The following is a 22,617-nucleotide window of genomic DNA, read 5'->3' as shown; positions in this document are numbered from 1 at the left end:
TAATAATCAAATAGCGCATACCGAAGCATCCAAGTATAAGGCAAACTAAACCTAGCATACCGTACGTTCACTAAGCACAAGCTAACAACACCAACAATATAGTAAGTTCGCAAACAACGTTGCGAACAATGCTAATAAGCTACAACCAGAAGGTTAGCTACATCACGTCAATACAACATTATACGTATACAATATATATATAACAACGCGTAAAACTCCCAATGTTAACCATAACGCTATGGTGCTACCGGCTCGTGGTTCACACCATACGCAATTGAGTCATACTCTTTTATAGTGCTACCGGCTCGTGGTTCACACTCGATGCTACCGGCTCGTGGTTCACATCAATTATTTTATAGTGCTACCGGCTCGTGGTTCACACTCGATGCTACCGGCTCGTGGTTCACATCAATTATTTTATAGTGCTACCGGCTCGTGGTTCACACTCGATGCTACCGGCTCGTGGTTCACATCAATTATTTTATAGTGCTACCGGCTCGTGGTTCACACTCGATGCTACCGGCTCGTGGTTCACATCAATTATTTTATAGTGCTACCGGCTCGTGGTTCACACTCGATGCTACCGGCTCGTGGTTCACATCCTATCACACACACGCATTATGGCACTATCGGCTCGATGGTTCATACCATAACATTCACAAATAAATACGCCATATACACATACGTATAATTATTCCACTCACAATACTACCCTTCGCCATTGGGGTTATATCTAAGTCCGCATCACAATATTAACCCTTCGCCATTGGGGTTATAGAATCCACATCATACCGCGTGTGATAATGTACATACAAATTGTGTACCCCGCCAAAGGCGGCCAACCAAAACGTACAACCGTGCCAATTGGACCTATACACAAGTCCATCAAATCCACCTATATGTGAAGTGAGCTCTATAACCAAGAAACACTTCAACCCGACCCGCACCCATCCTACACATACATATGCACATAGGATATTAACACTCACGTTGTCGCCTTGATGAATGCTTCCAAATAATCCGCACTCGTCAATGGAACGTACCTATTCCATTATCACAATACAAATAACACAATTAGGGTTGACTTACAAACCAACCCAATTGACCCTTAGTGCAAATTCGACCCATTTGCACTTCCAAGCACAAACCGCGCCCAAATTAATCAATAATCACTAATACACGTGAAAATGGTCTTAACACACCAATTAAACCCGAACACAAGTGTTAAACACGTGTCATACCCATTTTAACACCAAAACCCTAATTTTGACCCATTTCAAAATTAGTTAGCCAAACTCACCCAAAAGAGTTTCAACACTTCCATAATCACTAAACCTAGTGATTAAACTCAAGATCAAACCCTAATCAAGGCTAAAATGTCCACCAACCCAAAACCCGCCAAGTGACAAGATTAACAAGTCACCATGAACCTACTTCATCATCTAAAAGGGTTTCACAACAATCTAGCTCAAAACCCTAACTTGAACATCAAATCTAACAAATGAAATTCGGAGTTTGAGCTTACCAATACCACCACAAAGTAGCTAGGAGCGAGATGAACAACTTTAGAATCCGAGCTTTTGCGAGAATCCGACTCCTTCTTCTCCAAATCCACCTCTCTCTCTCTCTAGAACTTCTCCTCTCTCTCTAAATAATGTTGGGAGTGTTTGTGAAGATGAAATATGATCCACAAATGACCAAGGAACCAGCCTTGAAGGCTCCAAACCGGCATCCAAGTGATTTTACCATTTTACCCCTTTTAAAATAATTAAAACAGCTGGCCCGACAGACCGTTTGGACGGCGTCCCAAACTTTGGACGGCGTCCCACCTTTTGTTGCTGGACGGCGTCCCCCCTATCGGGACGGCATCCCACCTTTTGTTGCTGGACGGCGTCCCTCCTATCTGGACGGCGTCCCGACCTACTGCAAAATCAGAAACAAAAACAGGGTGTTACAACTCTCCCCCACTTAGAATCGATCACGTCCTCGTGATCCTCGTCACTTAACCAAACGGACCACACTCCACGGTCCTCAACATAAGTCCCAATCCGACTTTTCTAGGCAACTCTTCCCAAGGAATCACCTTTAACAACTAAAATCGTCTCCCGCGATTTATCAATCCACAATTTCGAGCACTAAGACCATGCTCATTCCCTAACATCGGGAAAACTCAACCAATCTCTGACCGAGATATCAAACCCCTAGCGTACCATTACCAAGTACAATGCTAAGGTAACCAAGTCGCAATCCTAAGGTCAACAACCCGAAACGATGAAGACCGATCCAAACGAATCCTTACGGATAACACCAATCACTAACATCCCTTGTAGTGCGCAATACGACCAATACACAACTACCGTAACATCATAACAAACGGTTTAAACCAAAAGCGCCCAGAACGACTATGGCAACGCTAGTCCTAAGGTGTACAAAATCGGCTATTGTCACACCCGTGATAACATGTGAGCGAAACACGGCTATCGCATCACAAATCACACCACACGGTCCTCACGACCCCACCATCGGCGTATAAAACAACTGATAGTTACCACAACACAACTCAAGAATGGTACTCTCATTTTCCACCGGTACTCGCATTTCCCGATAATGTTATGCCACACCGACGTAACATTACTCTCCTAATGAAGTCAGCGGACCCCGAAGGCCATGCTTCACCAATCTCAACACCGGATGAAGTCAGCGGACCCGAAAGTCATGCTTCACCGATATATCACCTCGCTCATGATGAAGTCAGCGGACCCGAAGATCATGCTTCACCAATCGCATACTCCCATGATGAAGTCAGCGGACCCTAAAGGTCATGCTCCACCAATCAACAACCATGATGAAGTCAGCGGACCCGAAGATCATGCTTCATCAATCACATACGCACTTTCGGCCTCAAACAACTAGTAGTGCAACATCGCGCTCTGTTACACTATAGTGAACCCTAGTGGATACCACTAACCATCCACAATCGAGCAAGAACCACCTATATCGAACATAGGTACCAAACAATAATTCTCCAAAAGAGAACCCGACTCACACACATCCCTTAACCGAGGGATTTTACCTTGCTCGCCAAACACGTCCATTATCTCTCAACGAGATTCACCAACATACCACCTCAGTGATAATTTACAAATCCAATATCATAAGTACAAGTTAACCAAAATTGTACTCTACCACAAATCGACCCAAACTATGTCTCGACCAAATTTCCGGATCTACCAAAAGCATCATCCGAAATCTCACACTAAAACTTCCCTCGTGCGGGAGTGTAACTCCCCCACTTGGAACTACGTTCCAATATCCACAACTCGTACAATGCTACCAAAGGTAGACTTTACCAACAATTGGGTTCACACGACCCATCACTACATCTTGTTCCAACCTTGAGCATACGAAGGATTTTAACCAATCCTTAAAACCTTTCGAACGAAAAGTGTACCACAAATTATACAAACCAATACCCTCGCAATCGTCCAATTGCTTTAGTTTGTCAACTTCCACTTACTCACTCATGTACCTAAGGGTTTCACTCCGGTACCCTAAGCACAATGTAACCGCAACACCATCGGAGTCGAACACCACGCTAGTAGGTATAAGAGAGGCACCTAATGTCGTGTCATGTAGACTCCTTTACCAACATACATCGAGATCCAAAACTCTCGATCTCAAGGGTTTTAACCACCCGTCGAACCTCGTGGTTCATCAATTCAACACAAATGCGAACACGCGCTTAATATCTGAACACCGAAACCCATTTCCATGGCTTGGTAGGAACATTTCCCAAATACTAAGGAATGCTTGGTGGCACCAAGTCTTACGCCCTTCGCCCAACAATCAAAACGTCACCATAGGGTACTTCCATTAGGAACGTCACCCATATCAATAACATGCACAACATAATGCATCTAATAAACTCAACTCAACGGCACATAATAAATAATCAAAGGACATATTTATTAAAATGAAACGTACCTTAACTTCTCCTTGCCGCACCTGTCCCCGCTAACTTGGGACACTCCGACTTACGATGTCCTTCTTCTTGGCAATGGAAGCACACCATGCCATCACCCCTTGGCACCGAACATTCCCAAGACTTGTGACCCCTCACGCCACAATTATAACACCTAGACGCACTAGAATCGGATATACTCGTCCGTGTACCACCCGTGCTCACACTCGGACCCTTAGTCCTCTTACTTAGAGCACCATACGAAACAACCCTTCTCTCACTTGAAGGTTCACCAATCTTCGAACGCGAATATGACTCAAAACCTCTAGCCGCGGCGAATAACTCCGCAAACGATCTCGCCTGAACTCTGCTAATCTTACTCTTCAAGTCATTATTCAAGGTTAGATAGAAATCTTGCATCAACAAATGATCATTCCCCAAATACTCCTGGCAAAACGAGCCTTTGCCATAAAGGTCGTCTTGAGAGTATTCAAATCCATATAACCCTGTTGCAAATTTCGCAACTCATTACGCATTTCCGACAAATCGGCTGAAGTCCGGAACTCCTCGAAGAATTCCTTCTTAAACCCGTCCCACGATAACGCCATAAACGGTTCACCACCGACAAGATCAATCATACCATCCAACCAATCCTTTGCCCTACCCCGCAACAAACTAGTAGCGAGTCTTGTCCTCTTCTCAGGAGGGCATTCAATAGTACGAAAACACCCTTCAACATTCGAAATCCATGTGGTGCTAACCAAAAGATCCGGTTTCCCGTCATACATCGGAGGTTTAGTTCTCATGAAGCTCTTAAGACAATGCTCCATTTCACCACTAGTTCGAAATTCCGAATACCTCCTATCCATTTCTTCTCGAAATGCACTCATTTGCTCCGCAACGGCGGCCGCAACTCTAGAGTTAAACTCCTCGTCATTCGTCTCGATCTCGTTTCGCATCGTCATTCTAAAGAATGCAAAACGATTAGTCCACGAACGTATAAAACAACACGCATAACACCGCCCCATCTTGCTCAACACTCGTCGTACATCACTTGTTAAACACGATTTGCACCCGTAATAAGGTTTGCAAGTCCTTATTACGCACACACATCGTATCCCCTCGTTAGTACAACGACCATCTTGCTCGATGATATTCGCAACGCAACATAAACATAAACATAACACAATCGTATATTAATAATATCCATGTATTAATATACACGTTAGTCTACCTATCAATTAAGGCACTAACCAAATTCCCATTCCAACCCGTAATCCTACAAGTCCCGCAACAAATAAGCACACACAAAAGTCTAAGTCTAGGCACCAATCTCAAGTCACCTAAATCCCTTAGACCATGCTCTGATACCACTTGTAACGACCCAACTCGTTAACCTTCCGAAAATGTGCCACACAAAAAAAAAAATTTCTGGAACAGTTGATCTGGACGGCATCCAAAAGCTTGGACGGCGTCCAAAACTTAAGACTGGGACGGCGTCCAGCCATCTGGGACGGCGTCCAGATGTACTAAAACATTCTGATCAGTTTTTCGAACACACGCGGGCGAAAACCCGCTTCCCGACACTTTTAAACCAAAACACTTTCACAATAGATTACAATAGTTTAAACTAGGAGTTTTCCACAATAAAAACCGAGTTTTACGACACCGGGCCCACATCGACCCAAAATACCACAAGTGACTATTTCGACCCATTAGTTTATACAAAAACATAGACCGAGCATGGGATTGGGGACACGCTACCCAATCCTAATCAAATCCAAAAGTAAGTCTTTTAAAGCAACTACGCAAGTCCACTAGTCCCCGCGCTTACCCGAGCCACCGCATCCGTGCAATCTATAAAAATGTAAACAACGAGAGGGTAAGCTAACGCTTAGTGAATGATAATATACTACATACATATATATGTATAAAATGGACACGCCACAATAATAATCAAATAGCGCATACCGAAGCATCCAAGTATAAGGCAAGCTAAACCTAGCATACCGTACGTTCACTAAGCACAAGCTAACAACACCAACAATAGAGTAAGTTTGCAAACAACGTTGCGAACAATGCTAATAAGCTACAACCAGAAGGTTAGCTACATCACGTCAATACAACATTATACGTATACAATATATATATAACAACGCGTAAAACTCCCAATGTTAACCATAACGCTATGGTGCTACCGGCTCGTGGTTCACACCATACGCAATTGAGTCATACTCTTTTATAGTGCTACCGGCTCGTGGTTCACACTCGATGCTACCGGCTCGTGGTTCACATCAATTATTTTATAGTGCTATCGGCTCGTGGTTCACACTCGATGCTACCGGCTCGTGGTTCACATCAATTATTTTATAGTGCTACCGGCTCGTGGTTCACACTCGATGCTACCGGCTCGTGGTTCACATCAATTATTTTATAGTGCTACCGGCTCGTGGTTCACACTCGATGCTACCGGCTCGTGGTTCACATCAATTATTTTATAGTGCTACCGACTCGTGGTTCACACTCGATGCTACCGGCTCGTGGTTCACATCAATTATTTTATAGTACTACCGGCTCGTGGTTCACACTCGATGCTACCGGCTCGTGGTTCACATCCTATCACACACATGCATTATGGCACTACCGGCTCGATGGTTCATACCATAACATTCACAAATAAATACGCCATATACACATACGTATAATTATTCCACTCACAATACTACCCTTCGCCATTGGGGTTATATCTAAGTCCGCATCACAATATTAACCCTTCGCCATTGGGGTTATATAATCCACATCATACCGCGTGTGATAATGTACACACAAATTGTGTACCCCGCCAAATGCGGCCAACCAAAACGCACAACCGTGCCAATTGGACCTATACACAAGTCCATCAAATCCACCTATATGTGAAGTGAGCTCTATAACCAAGAAACACTTCAACCCGACCCGCACCCATCCTACACATACATATGCACATAGGATATTAACACTCACCTTGTCGCCTTGATGAATGCTTCCAAATAATCCGCACTCGTCAATGGAACGTACCTATTCCATTATCACAATACAAACAACACAATTAGGGTTGACTTACAAACCAACCCAATTGACCCTTAGTGCAAATTCGACCCATTTGCACTTCCAAGCACAAACTGCGCCCAAATTAATCAATAATCACTAATACACGTGAAAATGGTCTTAACACACCAATTAAACCCGAACACAAGTGTTAAACACGTGTCATACCCATTTTAACACCAAAACCCTAATTTTGACCCATTTCAAACTTAGTTAGCCAAACTCACCCAAAAGAGTTTCAACACTTCCATAATCACTAAACCTAGTGATTAAACTCAAGATCAAACCCTAATCAAGGCTAAAATGTCAACCAACCCAAAACCCGCCAAGTGACAAGATTAACAAGTCACCATGAACCTACTTCATCATCTAAAAGGGTTTCACAACAATCTAGCTCAAAACCCTAACTTGAACATCAAATCTAACAAATGAAATTCGGAGTTTGAGCTTACCAATACCACCACAAAGTAGCTAGGAGCGAGATGAACAACCTTAGAACCCGAGCTTTTGCGAGAATCCGACTCCTTCTTCTCCAAATCCACCTCTCTCTCTCTAGAACTTCTCCTCTCTCTCTAAATAATGTTGGGAGTATTTGTGAAGATGAAATATGATCCACAAATGACCAAGGAACCAGCCTTGAAGGCTCCAAACCGGCATCCAAGTGATTTTACCATTTTACCCCTTTTAAAATAATTAAAACAGCTGGCCCGACAGACCGTTTGGACGGCGTCCTAAACTTTGGACGGCGTCCCACCTTTTGTTGCTGGACGGCGTCCCCCCTATCGGGACGGCGTCCCACCTTTTGTTGCTGGACGGCGTCCCCCCTATCGGGACGGCGTCCCACCTTTTGTTGCTGGACGGCGTCCCTCCTATCTGGACGGCGTCCCGACCTACTGCAAAATCAGAAACAAAAACAGGGTGTTACATGCAACATTCCTCTTTTATCTTTTAGAAGTTAGTGGAAGCGAGTTTGGTCAACCCGCTTACTTCTCTCCTTCAGTCTAGGTAATCTTGTGACTTTAGAATGAGTCCTTATCCATTGGTAACCGTGATCCCTTCGTCACCACGTTCCTTCGTTACCATTGCTTCGTATAATGGATGTGGTTTCTTACCAATTCTGAATATTAGGTTTATACTTTGGGAGCATTATTCTTTTATCATTTGGGCGCCATTATTTGAATTTGAGGATATCCCGCTCATAGTTTGTATTTGACATATGTGTTCTTGTGATCCAATCTTATGTCATCTACCCTAGTTAAGCGTGATATCTCCGTTAGCTTATCTTCATTTATTATCTTGACGGGGAGATACACTATCAAGCTCCACAGTTTAATTTTAGGAAGCTTTCTATCCAAGCTATGTTTAATTAAACTCAAACTGCCACTTGATTTTCTGATTTGACGCCTCTGATTTCAGTAATTATTTACCCGGGTTCGATTACCCTTTTACCCCTGCCAGATCTTTCTTGTTTAAATAGGCAAGAAGGGTAAAATAGTAATTTTCCAGTACGGTTACCAAAGTAACTCTGCATCTGATGGGACGGTTTTCTGCTTAGGGGTAATAAAGGGTTAAGTTTTGATTTTCTCTTTTATTTTTTCTTTTTCGTTTCCCTTTTTCTTTGCTTTTCTTCATCATCCGATCATCTCCCTTAATTTTCGAAAAGGTATTGCTCCAAACTTGCTCTCTCTTTTTTGTTTTTTTTTGCTTTTTGTTATGGCTAAAGTAGGTCTTCGATCCATTTGTAGTGTCGTGACCCCTAAACGCTGTGAGCGTCTCCGTAAAACCCTATGTCTTAAAGGTGATGACATAATTTTTCCGGAATCCGATAAGTTTAAGCTGGATTTTCCGGCAGATTACGTCGGAATGTATACGCAGTCGTTCACATAGTGCAATCTTAGGATCCCCATTTCATCATTTTTTCTTAGTGTCCTTGATTACTTTAAGGTCCATGTCTCCATTGTTCACCCTCTTGCTATCAAAAAGATCCTGGCTTTTGAGTACATGTGCAAGACATATGGTGGCTAGCCTTCTGTTGACTTATTCCGTTGCTTCTTTCAAACTGGTGATGCTGAAAATTGGGTTACAATTGCCAAGCATCGTAAAAAGAGAGGTAGTCTTGTCGATACCCCCCATGTGTTTTGCTTCTTCCATTCCTGATGTAAGGAATTGAAAAAATTCCTTCGTCTACATCAAGAAATCCTTTTTCTTTCCAGACAAGTTTCCCAATGCCGTTGATAGCAGGTGGGCCATTGTTCCTAAGCAATATAATGATCCTGACCCTGAGGATGCTAAAAATGACCCTCTCTTCAGTAGGATTTGTCGTCATCCTATAATACCCTCAACTCTTCCGGATTCCCTCCTTTTTAAGCTCGGCATGGTACGTTCGTGGGAGAGAGGCGAAGCTATTTTCTGTGTACTTTTGTGGGGAAAAGGGTAGGTTTTGGCTGCCTTAGGCTTTATTTTTATTAGGCCTTTTCTTTTATTTCTCCGGACTTGTTTGCTTTTGTAGAGATGTCTTTGCAAAATGTTATCAAGTCCTTTAGGGTGAAACAAATGACTGAAGCTGTTCGTGCTACTACTGTGGTTAAGGAGCTTAGTTCTCCTTCTTGTTCTGGTTTTATGGAGGTTGACAGTAAACCAGAGAAAGTGGCTGAGTCTAGTGCCCCCAAGGTTCAACCTAGCACGAAGGTTGCTTGAGCACGAGCCTATTGACGTGGATGCGGAGCCTGATGTGTCCAAGAGCATCCCTGTTAGGGCATCTAGGCGTCAGAAGGCTACTAGGAAGAGGAAAGAGGATATTTCTGGTTCTCCCTTGAAAAAAGGTAAGTTCGCCCTTCGAGATGAAGATACTGATGACGAAACTCCTGTTGAAGGTTCTGGCGACAACGTTCTCTCAGGTATGCCTTTTATTTATATTAGTGTTTTCTGTTTGATCCATGCTTTGTTCTCAAATATATCTTTCTATATCTGTAGGTGATATTCCTGATGTCCCTTCTTTGGAAGCTTGTTACGATGTGTTTGATGAAATGGTTCCCTCTGAGTACGTTGATACTTTTGTGGACACTCCCAAGCTCATTGACGTTTATACTGCTCATTGCTATCGATCTACTGTTTATAACCACCTCGTCTTGTCTCATTTGAAACAGAAGTCTGGTGATGTTGTGTGTCTGGAGAAGGAGGTTGAGGAGCTTAGGGATTTCAATGCTTCCTCCAAAGAGTCTGTAAAGAAACTCCAGGAGAGATTGTTATTGAAAACATCGTGGGAAGAGGAGGTGAAATCAGCCAAGAGTGAGATTTTGAGTATGCAGGAGAAACAGGAGCTTGATGAAAAGAGGATTGCTGACTTGGAAGAAGAGAATAGGGTTCTCTGTCAGGAAAAAAAAGATGCCACTATAGCGTTATCAGATCAAAAGAGGAGATTTGATGGTTTGAGATCAGACTATTCTAATGTGATCACCCGAGTCATTCGTAGCAAATAGATGAGCATGTTTGTTGGTGATGTTGTTCTTGCAAGTAAACAGGAGGAGAGGTGTCAGTTGTTGGCTGAGCTATCCAAGTAGGGCAAGCTTGAACTTAGCATCTATCCGGAGTATACCGATCAGGCTTCTGCTGTCATACCCCCAAATAGGGCCGGGGAATTATGACTTCACAATATCACAACACAAGTATGTATAAACGAGAACGACTCTATATGAGACGTTTTAATTGATAACCAATGTATTAAAGCAGCGGAAAGTATTATGTCATTACAATAAATATTTTAATGCAATAATATGAATGTTAAAATGCGGACTACAATTGCAGCAAAGTCCAAAATAACACACAATCTTTAGCAATCTTCACCTGAGACAAAAAATGCTTAAAGTGTCAACCAAAAAAGTTGAGTGAACAACATAGGTTTAATATATATAGTTTTAGACCACAAGATTTAGTTATCAAAAGTAAATGCCGAAGTTATGATATCGAGACATAAACAAAGTTACCCCTGGACACCTTGAACTGTCAGTGTCGTAATCATTATTATGCAACCAAAGACCAACGGTCAAATGGTTAGAGACGTTACTCTCAATAGCGCTATGCACAATAACTAAGCTTACCAAAATTCCAGTAATTAACGATATCATGGTAGGAATTTAGCATGAATCAAAGCATGTCAGCACAGTTAAACAGTTTTCAGGTACTTGTGTCTAAACGTAAAACAGTTTGAAAGCAAGCATGTGTCTCACCCCAAAAGTTCAAAACAAGTATATAAAGATAGTTAAAAAGTGGGGCTATGAAGTTCACCTCAATACCAGATAGATATTCCACGCAAGTTATATGATCGGAGTGTTGAACACAGAGATCTCAACCTAGAGATATTATGTTCGATTAGTTAATGTCTAATAGACATAAAGTTTGTTTATTAATATATTAGACTATATTAACAGTGACCGTTTTCGAGAAGAGCTATATTTATAAATGATAATATACTTAGTGTCATTAAGCGTTACTATATAGATATGTGTATAGGTTACACTAATAATAGTATTATTAATCTTTAATTATTCAACTTTTATATATATACCTATCATTATACGTTACATCTATAAATATACTTCTATGTGATACACACATATACATATATATTCTTTATTATTATTTTATATGTATTCATAACTATATGATATATATATAGTAGATGTATGTGTTACTTATATATAATAGTGTAAGATGGTACATATACATATACTTATCACTTTTATTTTTATTAAGTTTACTAACTTATACTTTACATAATACACATTCATATATACATACACACGTACATATATATACACATATACACATACATATACACGTATGCATATATTTACATATACACACACACATATACATACAGTGTATACATGCACATACATACGTATGCATGCATGCATGCACGTATATCATCTTCATTATTACTTATTAATTTAACTCATGCACATGAAATCATAATCTAATTATCATAACCTTAATATCTTTAACATAAAATCATAAGTTTTCAACATAATAACAAGTCATATTTATTAACCCTAACTCTTATTAATCATGTATTATCCAAGTCTTCTAACCCTAATCTTCTTTTAAGCTTTTAATCCTAACAACCTTATTTATATCATTAATCAAAATCTTTATCTACCTTTACTAACTATTTAATAACTTTTCACATAAAATCATAACTTTTCATAATCATAAACTAGTTTCCTCAATATTCTTAGTCTTATTAACCTAAACTTCTACCATTACACAATACGTGTTTTAATCTTAGCCATAAACTTCAACTAACATTAACTAAGTTCATGATTATACCTAATTCAACCTAGTATCTTATTAACATAAAATCATGACTTTATATCATAATAACTAATCATCTTTTTAGCCATAATCAATTCGTATTCATAACCTAAACTTTTCACATTAAATCATAATTCATACTTGATTTTATAACATTAAAACTTGATCTTAATAGTCATGATCATACTTAATATAATACTTATAAATAATCATCTTTATTAAACCTCATAACACTTTTAACAACCTAATTGTAATTGATTTAAAAGTATGATTGAACTAGGGTTTTAGGACTACCTTAAGCAAGATTGAGAGTGTGATAACGCGAAGTAGAAAGACTGAAAACAGAAGCAGATTACAGCAGCAGCAGCAAGACCCAATTGGGGTCCTTTTGGGTCTAATCTACTCGATAGAAAACTGAGAACACATAGCAGCAGGTAGCAGCAGGTTTAGCAGTAAATATGGATTGTTTTGGGCTACTTGATCACGCAAGAAACAGAAAACAAGCAAGAAACATTAAACTTTGATAGGCTGTTGTGGGGTCGAATAATGCAGCAGAAAAACAGAAGTAACTTACTCGATTTCCTGGGCTATTTTGGGCGAGACATAAGGCTGGGCAGCAGGCAGTTTGATCGCGAAACAGGAGCTGAAACAGAAGACAGGAAAGTGACGAATTGCAGGAGGGTTTTGAGGTTGTTGTGTCGATGCAGGCTGGAGGCTTCTTGAGGGTTATTTAGTCGACTAACAGGAGAGGGTATGCAGGCTGTTTAGTTGACAAGTAAAGGAGAGGGAAAGCTAGATGAATCTATCGACTAAAGCAACAGATTTGGAGGGTTCATGATTTGTTATTGGTGGTGCAAAACTTAGAAACACATGAGACTTTTTATATGAAGCAAATAAAGTGTTGGGATTAATTTAGGATTTATGAAACTTGGTGTTCAAGGTAAAGATTATGATACAAGTATTAGAAATTAATTAGGATTAGTAATTATTTGTTAACTAGGTTTCCTATTATACTAATCCCCTAGCCGGTTTTATTTGTTACATGTATTTTATTTCTTTTTTACGGTATTTATTATTTATTATGTATTTTATATTTTTTTTTATATTTATTATTATTATTATTATTATTATTATTGAGGTTACATTTACTTAAATACATTTTATTTATTTATTTGTCCCTAACTTTTATAAATTTTATTTGGTTCCAAATTGTTTACGTATTAATTTGTATAGTTTATTACATGTCACTTTTAAGTATTAATATATATATAGTTTATATTATTTATTAAGAACTAGGGTTAGGGTTTATTATTTAATATTAAATGGTATTAGGGTTTTTTAATTAATAGGTAAGGTTAGGTTTAGGGTTTTATATCATATTAGGGTTTTATAATAATTACGATCATTTAATGAAAGTATAAATGTTCGTTTGTCGAAATGGATAACAACCCTAATGATGATGCACAGAATATGACATTGAAACCCTAAGGAAAACTTGGTAAATTCAGAAGGGAAAAGTGAGGGTTGTTATAGTACCTCCCCGTTAATTTAAACTTCGTCCAAAAGTTTCAGGAAGACTTCTCGGATGCATCAACGTTTGAGAAAATATGAGAATATTTTAGTCGTACAAGCATTTCAGTAAGTTGGATACCTGAAATGTGCAACGAACATTACTAAGTTTATTTGAAACGTTGAGCTCTTATGTCGCCATTATGGCAGACAATCAGAGAGGAGTACTTAAAGATCACATCCATGTAGTTTGATGCATGACTTGTGTTTGGTATGATTGGTGTTTAGATTTTAACTCCAGAAGATTAACCATAGGCATGATGCCTATGATTTTCAAGGAAGGAGAAACGAGATGCCAGCCGAGGGGTCATTAATCTGGCTTATATGCAAAGCAAGCCATGATTACTAAGATGCCCTCAAAAATGGTCTTGTGGAAAAGATGTTGTCCAATATATTACAATACATGTTAACTTATCCTTGGAAGAAATTTTGGAGGCACACTGTCAAATGTAACTTTATGATTATGATTTCCGTTATGTCGAAACAGAGGTCGAACCCTTATCTAGGATAATCATCTAGTTGCAACCAATGAGGAGGGATATTTGGAGTAAACAAATAAATGTCATATACATTTAAGGTATCTCCTTTAAAGAAGATAGCGAGGATTATAGATTCCCATTACTAAAAGGAAACCGTATGGGAGGTGTGATCTCTGATCGAGTTAGACGTTCTCGCACAGATGGCAAGTCGATCTAGGATTCACTTATGAGTTTAAGTGCGGATGAGAAGAAATGAGAATCATTGGTTATCAGGAATAGTGTACACCAGTTGAGAAAATCTCCGAAAATTCTTTCTTGTGCCAAAAAGATATTAAATCATAGAATTGATGTTTTACGAAGTTGCTGTGGTTTAGCCGTGAGATATCAGAAGTAAAATCTTCTCAACGGTCAACCTTACAAGGGAAAAGTTACTGAGAACATAGAGTTTTAAATGATGAACTCAATGGTAAGTTTCGAAGGGCAAGAGGAATTGTGATTACTACGCGGTGTAGTATAATACGAAAAATTTTATATAAACAAGCAATGAAAATTTTTATAGAAGTTTGAGTCGATTAGAGTGACAATTTAAAAAGGAAACGAAGTTCTTAGTAAAACTGGAGTTATGTACAACATGTACTATTTCGAGTAAAACACCTTTTGAATAAAAGAATTGATTTGAGAAAAGTGAGAGTATAATTTTATTTGTTCTAGTCAAAATAAATAAAGGTAAATTTTATTTATATAAACATATATGATTTATAAAATTTGCACAAATGGTAGTAAATAAATTTATAAAATTTCGAGAGGAGCGCACAGTAAAATAGTGTATGTAAAATTTTGGCAAACAGAATTTTATTTTTGGAGAAAGACTAAGAAAAATTGAGTGAAAGACCTTGAAAATTCTGGGTGATATTTGAGCAACAATGTTGCGGGGTAATGATAACTATTGAATTTAAGTGTGGTTGATGACTAATATAAGTTCTTGGAATTCAAATGTTCATGTGTGAAGCTATTGCTTTCAAGTGAGATATGAATGGTAGAGTTTGAGAATGTGATAATGAATGTGGTGTTTATAATATCTTCGTTTGAATATTCAAATGAAAATCCTTGCGAGTGGTTGTCGCTTACCTTCAACGGGTTTCCTAATGGGTTTATGAAAATCTACACTAGGAGCGTAATTGCAGATAACAAGAGGCATGCTTCGAAGAAGTTTCGGGGGTGTCACTTCAAGTCACTTAAGAACATGCATCCTTCCTTCCAGTAGGGATGTGATAATTAGGCGTCAAAGAGCTAAGTTGCCTAAGAAAGAAAGAATGCTAAGCTTTAAAACTTGCATGGCATAGGAGAATTTGTTAATCTACTCATGGGTATGAGATAGATAGTTTGATCGTAACGATCTCTTCGTATATCTATAAATCAGATGATAATTACACTTCATGTAATAACATTGAGATTTTTGAATGAATGGCTTGGAAATTTTTCTTTGATTCACTTTCTATTCCATATGTCATGATATTGGAATTTCTATATGAATTACCGTAATATAATCATGTCGGCCAAGCGTCATTATATTTCACTAATTCATATTTCCATTCCAAGGTCACTCCATAAGGTCAGGACACGTGATCAAACTTAGATAGTTGATGTGGGAATGTTGAGTTATGAGTGACATCCCTTAGTGTGAGTCAAAGAATACTTTGAATCACAATGGCGAAGTCAGGTCATAGGATATGTATGGTTATGATAACAATCATGTACTAACCGATCCTTTAGAGTCGGGATCAGGCAAGATGATAGGGTTTTGGCTTGATATCCTTAGGAAAGGATACAGAATATCAACAGAGGTAAAACAGGAATTAAGATGAAATGTCAGTATAAAGATTAGGGGAAATTTGCTTAAAACTAAGGCAGGAAAGGTTATAGTCCTAAAGATTGCTAAGGCACCTAACTAACACATAAGGCACACATAAAATGCAATTCTGGTTCCCTATAACAACCTGGCTCTGATACCACTCTGTCATACCCCCAAATAGGGCCGGGGAATTATGACTTCACAATATCACAACACAAGTATGTATAAACGAGAACGAATCTATATGAGACGTTTTAATTGATAACTAATGTATTAAAGCAGCGGAAAGTATTATGTCATTACAATAAATGTTTTAATGCAATAATATGAATGTTAAAATGCGGACTACAATTGCAGCAAAGTCCAAAATAGCACACAATTTTTAGAAATCTTCACCTGAGACAAAACATGCTTAAAGTGTCAACTAAAAAGGTTGAGTGAACAACATAGGTTTAATATATATAGTTTTAGACCACACGATTTAGTTATCAAAAGTAAATACTGAAGTTATGATATCGAGGCATAAACAAAGTTACCCCTGGACACCTTGAACTGTTAGTGTCGTAATCATTATTATGTAACCAAAGACCAACGGTCAAATGGTTAGAGACGTCACTCTCAATAGCGCTATTCACAATAACTAAACTAACCAAAATTCCAGTAATTAACGATATCATGGTAGGGATTTAGCATGAATCAAAGCATGTCAGCACAGTTAAACAGTTTTCAGGTACTTGTGTCTAAACGTAATACAGTTTAAAAGCAAGCATGTGTCTCACCTCAAAAGTTCAAAACAAGTATATAAAGATAGTTAAAAAGTGGGGCTATTAAGTTCACCTCAATAGCAGATAGATATTCCACGCAATTTATATGATCGGAGTGTTGAACACGGAGATCTCAACCTAGAGATATTATGTTCGATCAGTTAATGTCTAATAGACATAAAGTTTGTTTATTAATATAGTAGACTATATTAACAGTGACCGTTTTCGAGAAGAGCTATATTTATAAGTGATAATATACTTAGTGTCATTAAGCGTTACTATATAGATATGTGTATAGGTTATACTAATAATAGTATTATTAATTTTTAATTATTCAACTTTTATATATATATATACCTATCATTATACGTTACATCTATAAATATACTTCTATGTGATACACATATATACATATATATTCTTTATTATTATTTTATATGTATTCATAACTATATGATATATATATATATATATATATATATATATATATATATATATATATATATATATATATATATATATATATATATATATATATATATATATATAGTAGATGTATGTGTTACTTATATATAATAGTGTAAGATGGTACATATACATATACTTATCACTTTTATTTTTATTAAGTTTACTAACTTATACTTTACATAATACACATTCATATATACATACACATGTACATATATATACACATATACACATACATATACATATATGCATATATTTACATATACACACACACATATACATACAGTGTATACATGCACATACGTACGTATGCATGCATGCATGCACGTATATCATCTTCATTATTACTTACTAATTTAACTCATGCACATGAAATCATAATCTAATTATCATAACCTTAATATCTTTAACATAAAATCATAAGTTTTCAACATAATAACAAGTCATATTTATTAACCCTAACTCTTATTAATCATGTATTATCCAAGTCTTCTAACCCTAATCTTCTTTTAATCTTTTAATCCTAACAACCTTATTTATATCATTAATCAAAATCTTTATCTACCTTTACTAACTATTTAATAACTTTTCACATAAAATCATAACTTTTCATAATCATAAACTAGTTTCCTCAAAATTCTTAGTCTTATTAACCTAAACTTCTACCATTACATAATACGTGTTTTAATCTTAGACATAATCTTCAACTAACATTAACTAACTTCATGATCATACCTAATTCAACCTAGTATCTTATTAACATAAAATCATGACTTTATATCATAATAACTAATCATCTTTTTAGCCATAATCAATTCGTATTCATAACCGAAACTTTTCACATTAAATCATAATTCATACTTGATTTTATAACATTACAACTTGATCTTAATAGTCATGATCATACTTAATATAATACTTATAAATAATCATCTTTATTAAACCTCATAACACTTTTAACAACCTAATTGTAATTGATTTAAAAGTATGATTGAACTAGGGTTTTAGAACTACCTTAAGCAAGATTGAGAATGTGATAACGCGAAGTAGAAAGATAGAAAACAGAAGCAGATTACAGCAGCAGCATGACCCAATTGGGGTCCTTTTGGGTCTAATCTGCTCGACAGAAAACTAAGAACACACAGCAGTAGGTAGAAGCAGGTTTAACAGTAAATATGGATTGTTTTGGGCTGCTTGATCACGCAAGAAACAGAAAACAAGCAAGAAACATTAAACTTTGATAGGCTGTTGTGAGGTCGAATAATGCAGCAGAAAAACAGAAGTAACATATCGATTTCCTAGGCTATTTTGGGCAAGACAGAAGGCTAGAGAGCAGGCAGTTTGATCGCGAAACAGGAGCTGAAACAGAAGACAGGAAAGTGACGAATTGCAGGAGGGTTTTGAGGTTGTTGTGTCGATGCAGGCTGGAGGCTTCTTGAGGGTTATTTAGTTGACTAACAGGAGAGGGTATGCAGGCTGTTTAGTCGACAAGTAAAGGAGAGGGAAAGCTAGATGAATCTGTCGACTAAAGCAACAGATTTGGAGGGTTCGTGATTTGTTTTTGGTGGTGCAAAACTTAGAAACACATGAGACTTTTTATAGGAAGCAAATCAAGTGTTGGGATTAATTTAGGATTTATGAAACTTGGTGTTCAAGGTAAAGATTATGATAAAAGTATTAGAAATTAATTAGGATTAGTAATTATTTGTTAACTAGGTTTCCTTTTATACTAATCCCCTAGCCGATTTTACTTGTTACATGTATTTTATTTCTTTTTTTTACGGTATTTATTATTTATTATGTATTTTATATATTTTATTATTATTATTATTATTATTATTATTGAGGTTACATTTACTTAAATACATTTTATTTATTTATTTGTCCCTAACTTTTATAAATTTTATTTGGTTCCAAATTGTTTACGTATTAATTTGTATAGTTTATTACATGTCACTTTTAAGTATTAATATATATATAGTTTATATTATTTATTAAGTACTAGGGTTAGGGTTTATTATTTAATATTAAATGGTATTAGGGTTTTGTAATTAATAGGTAAGGTTAGGTTTAGGGTTTTATATCATATTAGGGTTTTTAATTACGATCATTTAATGAAAGTATAAATGTTCGTTTGTCTAAATGGATAACAACCCTAATGATGATGCACAGAATATGAAATTGAAACCCTAAGGACAACTTGGTAAATTCAGAAGGGAAAAGTGAGGGTTGTTATATCTGCCCTTGTTGATGCTGCATGTCCTCGTTTTGTCAACGCTGAACTCAACTATGTTGCCTCTTTCGTTGCTCACTCTGATGCTAAGCCTGTGGAACTTCTTGTCTTGGTTGCAGAGAAATTATCTTTGTGGGTGATTTGTCTTTTGATCCTTTTTTGCTATGGTGATCTTTATGCTAGCTACCGTATGTTTGATACACTTTTACCAGGCCTGTGTGCCTGTTGATTTTGGGCTTTGTTGCCCGTAAACAATTCGTATTCTATATTTTGTGGGTTGTCACGCCCATCTATGTATTGTTCCTTCGTATCTTATGTTAGCTTTTAAGACAAAGCAGGTCACGTCTTGAATTCTTTGGTTATCTTTTGGTCATCTAGGTGTGACCCTGAAGTGCCAATATATGTGCACTATTTTCCCTAGAATTTTTTCAAAATAGCTAAGGTACACCTCTTGGGACACCCTTTTCCTATTACAGGTAGTATTCCCATTAGGGATGCTTTTGTAGTAGCTTTGGTACACCAATCGGGTTACCTTTTGCTTATTGCTTAAGTATAGGGAGTATTCCTCTTGGGAATACTCCGCAATAGCTTCGGTATACCTCCTGGGTTACCTCTTGCATATTGCTTAAGTATAGAGAGTATTTCTCTTGGGAATACTCCTCAATAGCTTCGGTATACCTCTTGGGTTACCTCTTGCATATTGCTTTTGTATAGGGAGTACTATTCTTGGAAATACTCTGCAATAGCTTCGGTATACCTCTTGGGTTACTTCTTGCATATTGCTTAAGTATAGGGAGTATTCCTCTTGGGAATACTTCGTAATAGCTTCGGTAAACCTCTTAGGTTACCTCTTGCATATTGCTTAAGTATAGGGAGTATTCCTCTTGGGAATACTTCGCAATAGCTTCGGTATACCTCTTGGGTTACCTCTTGCATATTGCTTAAGTATAGGGAATATTCCTCTTGGGAATACTTCGCAATAGCTTCGGTATACCTCTTGGGTTACCTCTTGCATATTGCTTAAGTATAGGAAGTATTCCTCTTGGGAATACTTCGCAATAGCTTCGGTATACCTCTTGGGTTACCTCTTGTATATTGCTTAAGTATAAGAAGTATTGCGACATTAATCTTGGTGTTTCCAAAAGGTGGTAGGATTGCATTCAAATTTCTTGTAGTAGGAAGCGTATAAGTTTCAACTACCCATTACAAATTTTCCTACTTACATACAACTAAAAATCTAGAAGTAGAACTTTAGTAGGTTTACCCCGTTCCAGGTTCTTGGGACCTGTTTTCCTTCTGTAGTTTCAAGTTTGTATGAGCCATTTCCAAAAGCTTCAGAGATTATGTATGGGCCTTCCTAAGTTGGACCCATCTTTCCCTCGTATTCCACCTTGCTAGTGCTGTTGAGCCTCAGGACATAGTCCCCGACCTTGTACACCGATGGTTTGACTCGCTTGTTGTAATACTTCTCAATGGTTTTCTTGTAGGCTGCTTCTCGAATTAGTGCAGCTTCCCTTCTCTCCTGCATGAGGTCAAGGTTAAGACGAAGGCTTTCCTCATTTTCCTTAAGGTTCGCGATTCTGTCGGTTAATACCTGTATCTTCGCGGGCAGTACCGCCTCCGTTCCGTAAAACAAGCTGTAGGGGGTTTCTCCATTACTCATTTTTGGTGTGGTTTGGTGAGCCCATAGAACTAGGGGGAGTTCTTCCATCCATCCTTGGTGTCACTTACCCAACCGCTTCTCGAGGCCTTTCAAGATATCCCTGTTGGTCACTTCAACCTGTCCGTTTCCTTGTGGGTGGTAAACGGAGGTGAAGTTTTGCTTTATCTGTAGTTTCTCACAAAACCCTGGGAAGATGTCTGTTTCCCATTATCCGAAACGATCTCTTGGGGTATCCCGAACCGACATACGATATGCTCCCAGACAAACTTTTCTATATGTTTCCTAGTCATGGTGCTCAGTGGTTTTGCTTCCGCTCACTTTATGAAGTAGTCTATTGCAACTACCAATCATTTATAGCCTCCTGGTGCTTCGGTGAGCGGACCGACTATATCTATGCCCCATTTTGAGAAAGGCCATGCTGAAAGCACCGATATCAACTCTTGCTTTGGCTGCTTTTGAACTTTAGCATGGATCTGACATGGCTTATAGGTTCTTAAAAGTGTGACTGTGTCTTCGTGCATGGTCGGCCAATAGTACCCCATCCTTAGTATTTTTTCCACGATTGACCTTGGTCCGAAATGGAGCCCACATATACCTTCATGCATTTCTCTAATGATCATCAAAGCTTGATTTGGTCCGACACATTAGAGCCAAGGGGTAAGGAAGGATTTTCTATACAGGGCTCCGTTCATTATTTTGTATGACGGTGCTTTGATCCAGATCTTTCGTGCTTCCTTCTTGTCTTCGGGCAAGATTCCGAGTTCCAAGTATTCCTTCAGTGGCTTCATCATGTGTTTTCTTCTTCTGTGATTAAGTCATGGACCTCCTGCACTTCGATGGACCTTTTTTCTAACACTTCGACCAATACTTCGTTTACTAAGTGTGTGAAGGTGATGGAGGCAAGCTTGCTCAAAGCATCCGCTTTCTTGTTCTGACTTCTTCTCACATGTTCGATGATGAAGCTTCTGAAGCTTTCCACTAATTCCATGACCTTTGAGAAGTAGAGTTGTATGGTGGGTTGTCTTGCTTCGAAGACACCTAGAACCTGGTTAGCAACGAGTTGGGAATCCACAAAGGTTTGCAAATGCTCAATTTTTATTTCTTTGGCTATCCTAAGTCTGGCGAGCAGAGCTTCATATTATGCCTCGTTGTTGGTCGTGTTGAATTCGAAGCGTAGCGCGTATGTGAACTCCTGTCCCTCTGGGTTAATTAACATAAGCCCTGCCCC

The sequence above is a fragment of the Rutidosis leptorrhynchoides genome, chromosome 1, assembly GCF_046630445.1.
Source record: "Rutidosis leptorrhynchoides isolate AG116_Rl617_1_P2 chromosome 1, CSIRO_AGI_Rlap_v1, whole genome shotgun sequence".
In the NCBI taxonomy this organism is placed as follows: domain Eukaryota; kingdom Viridiplantae; phylum Streptophyta; class Magnoliopsida; order Asterales; family Asteraceae; genus Rutidosis; species Rutidosis leptorrhynchoides.
Note: the sequence above shows the minus strand (reverse complement) of the source record.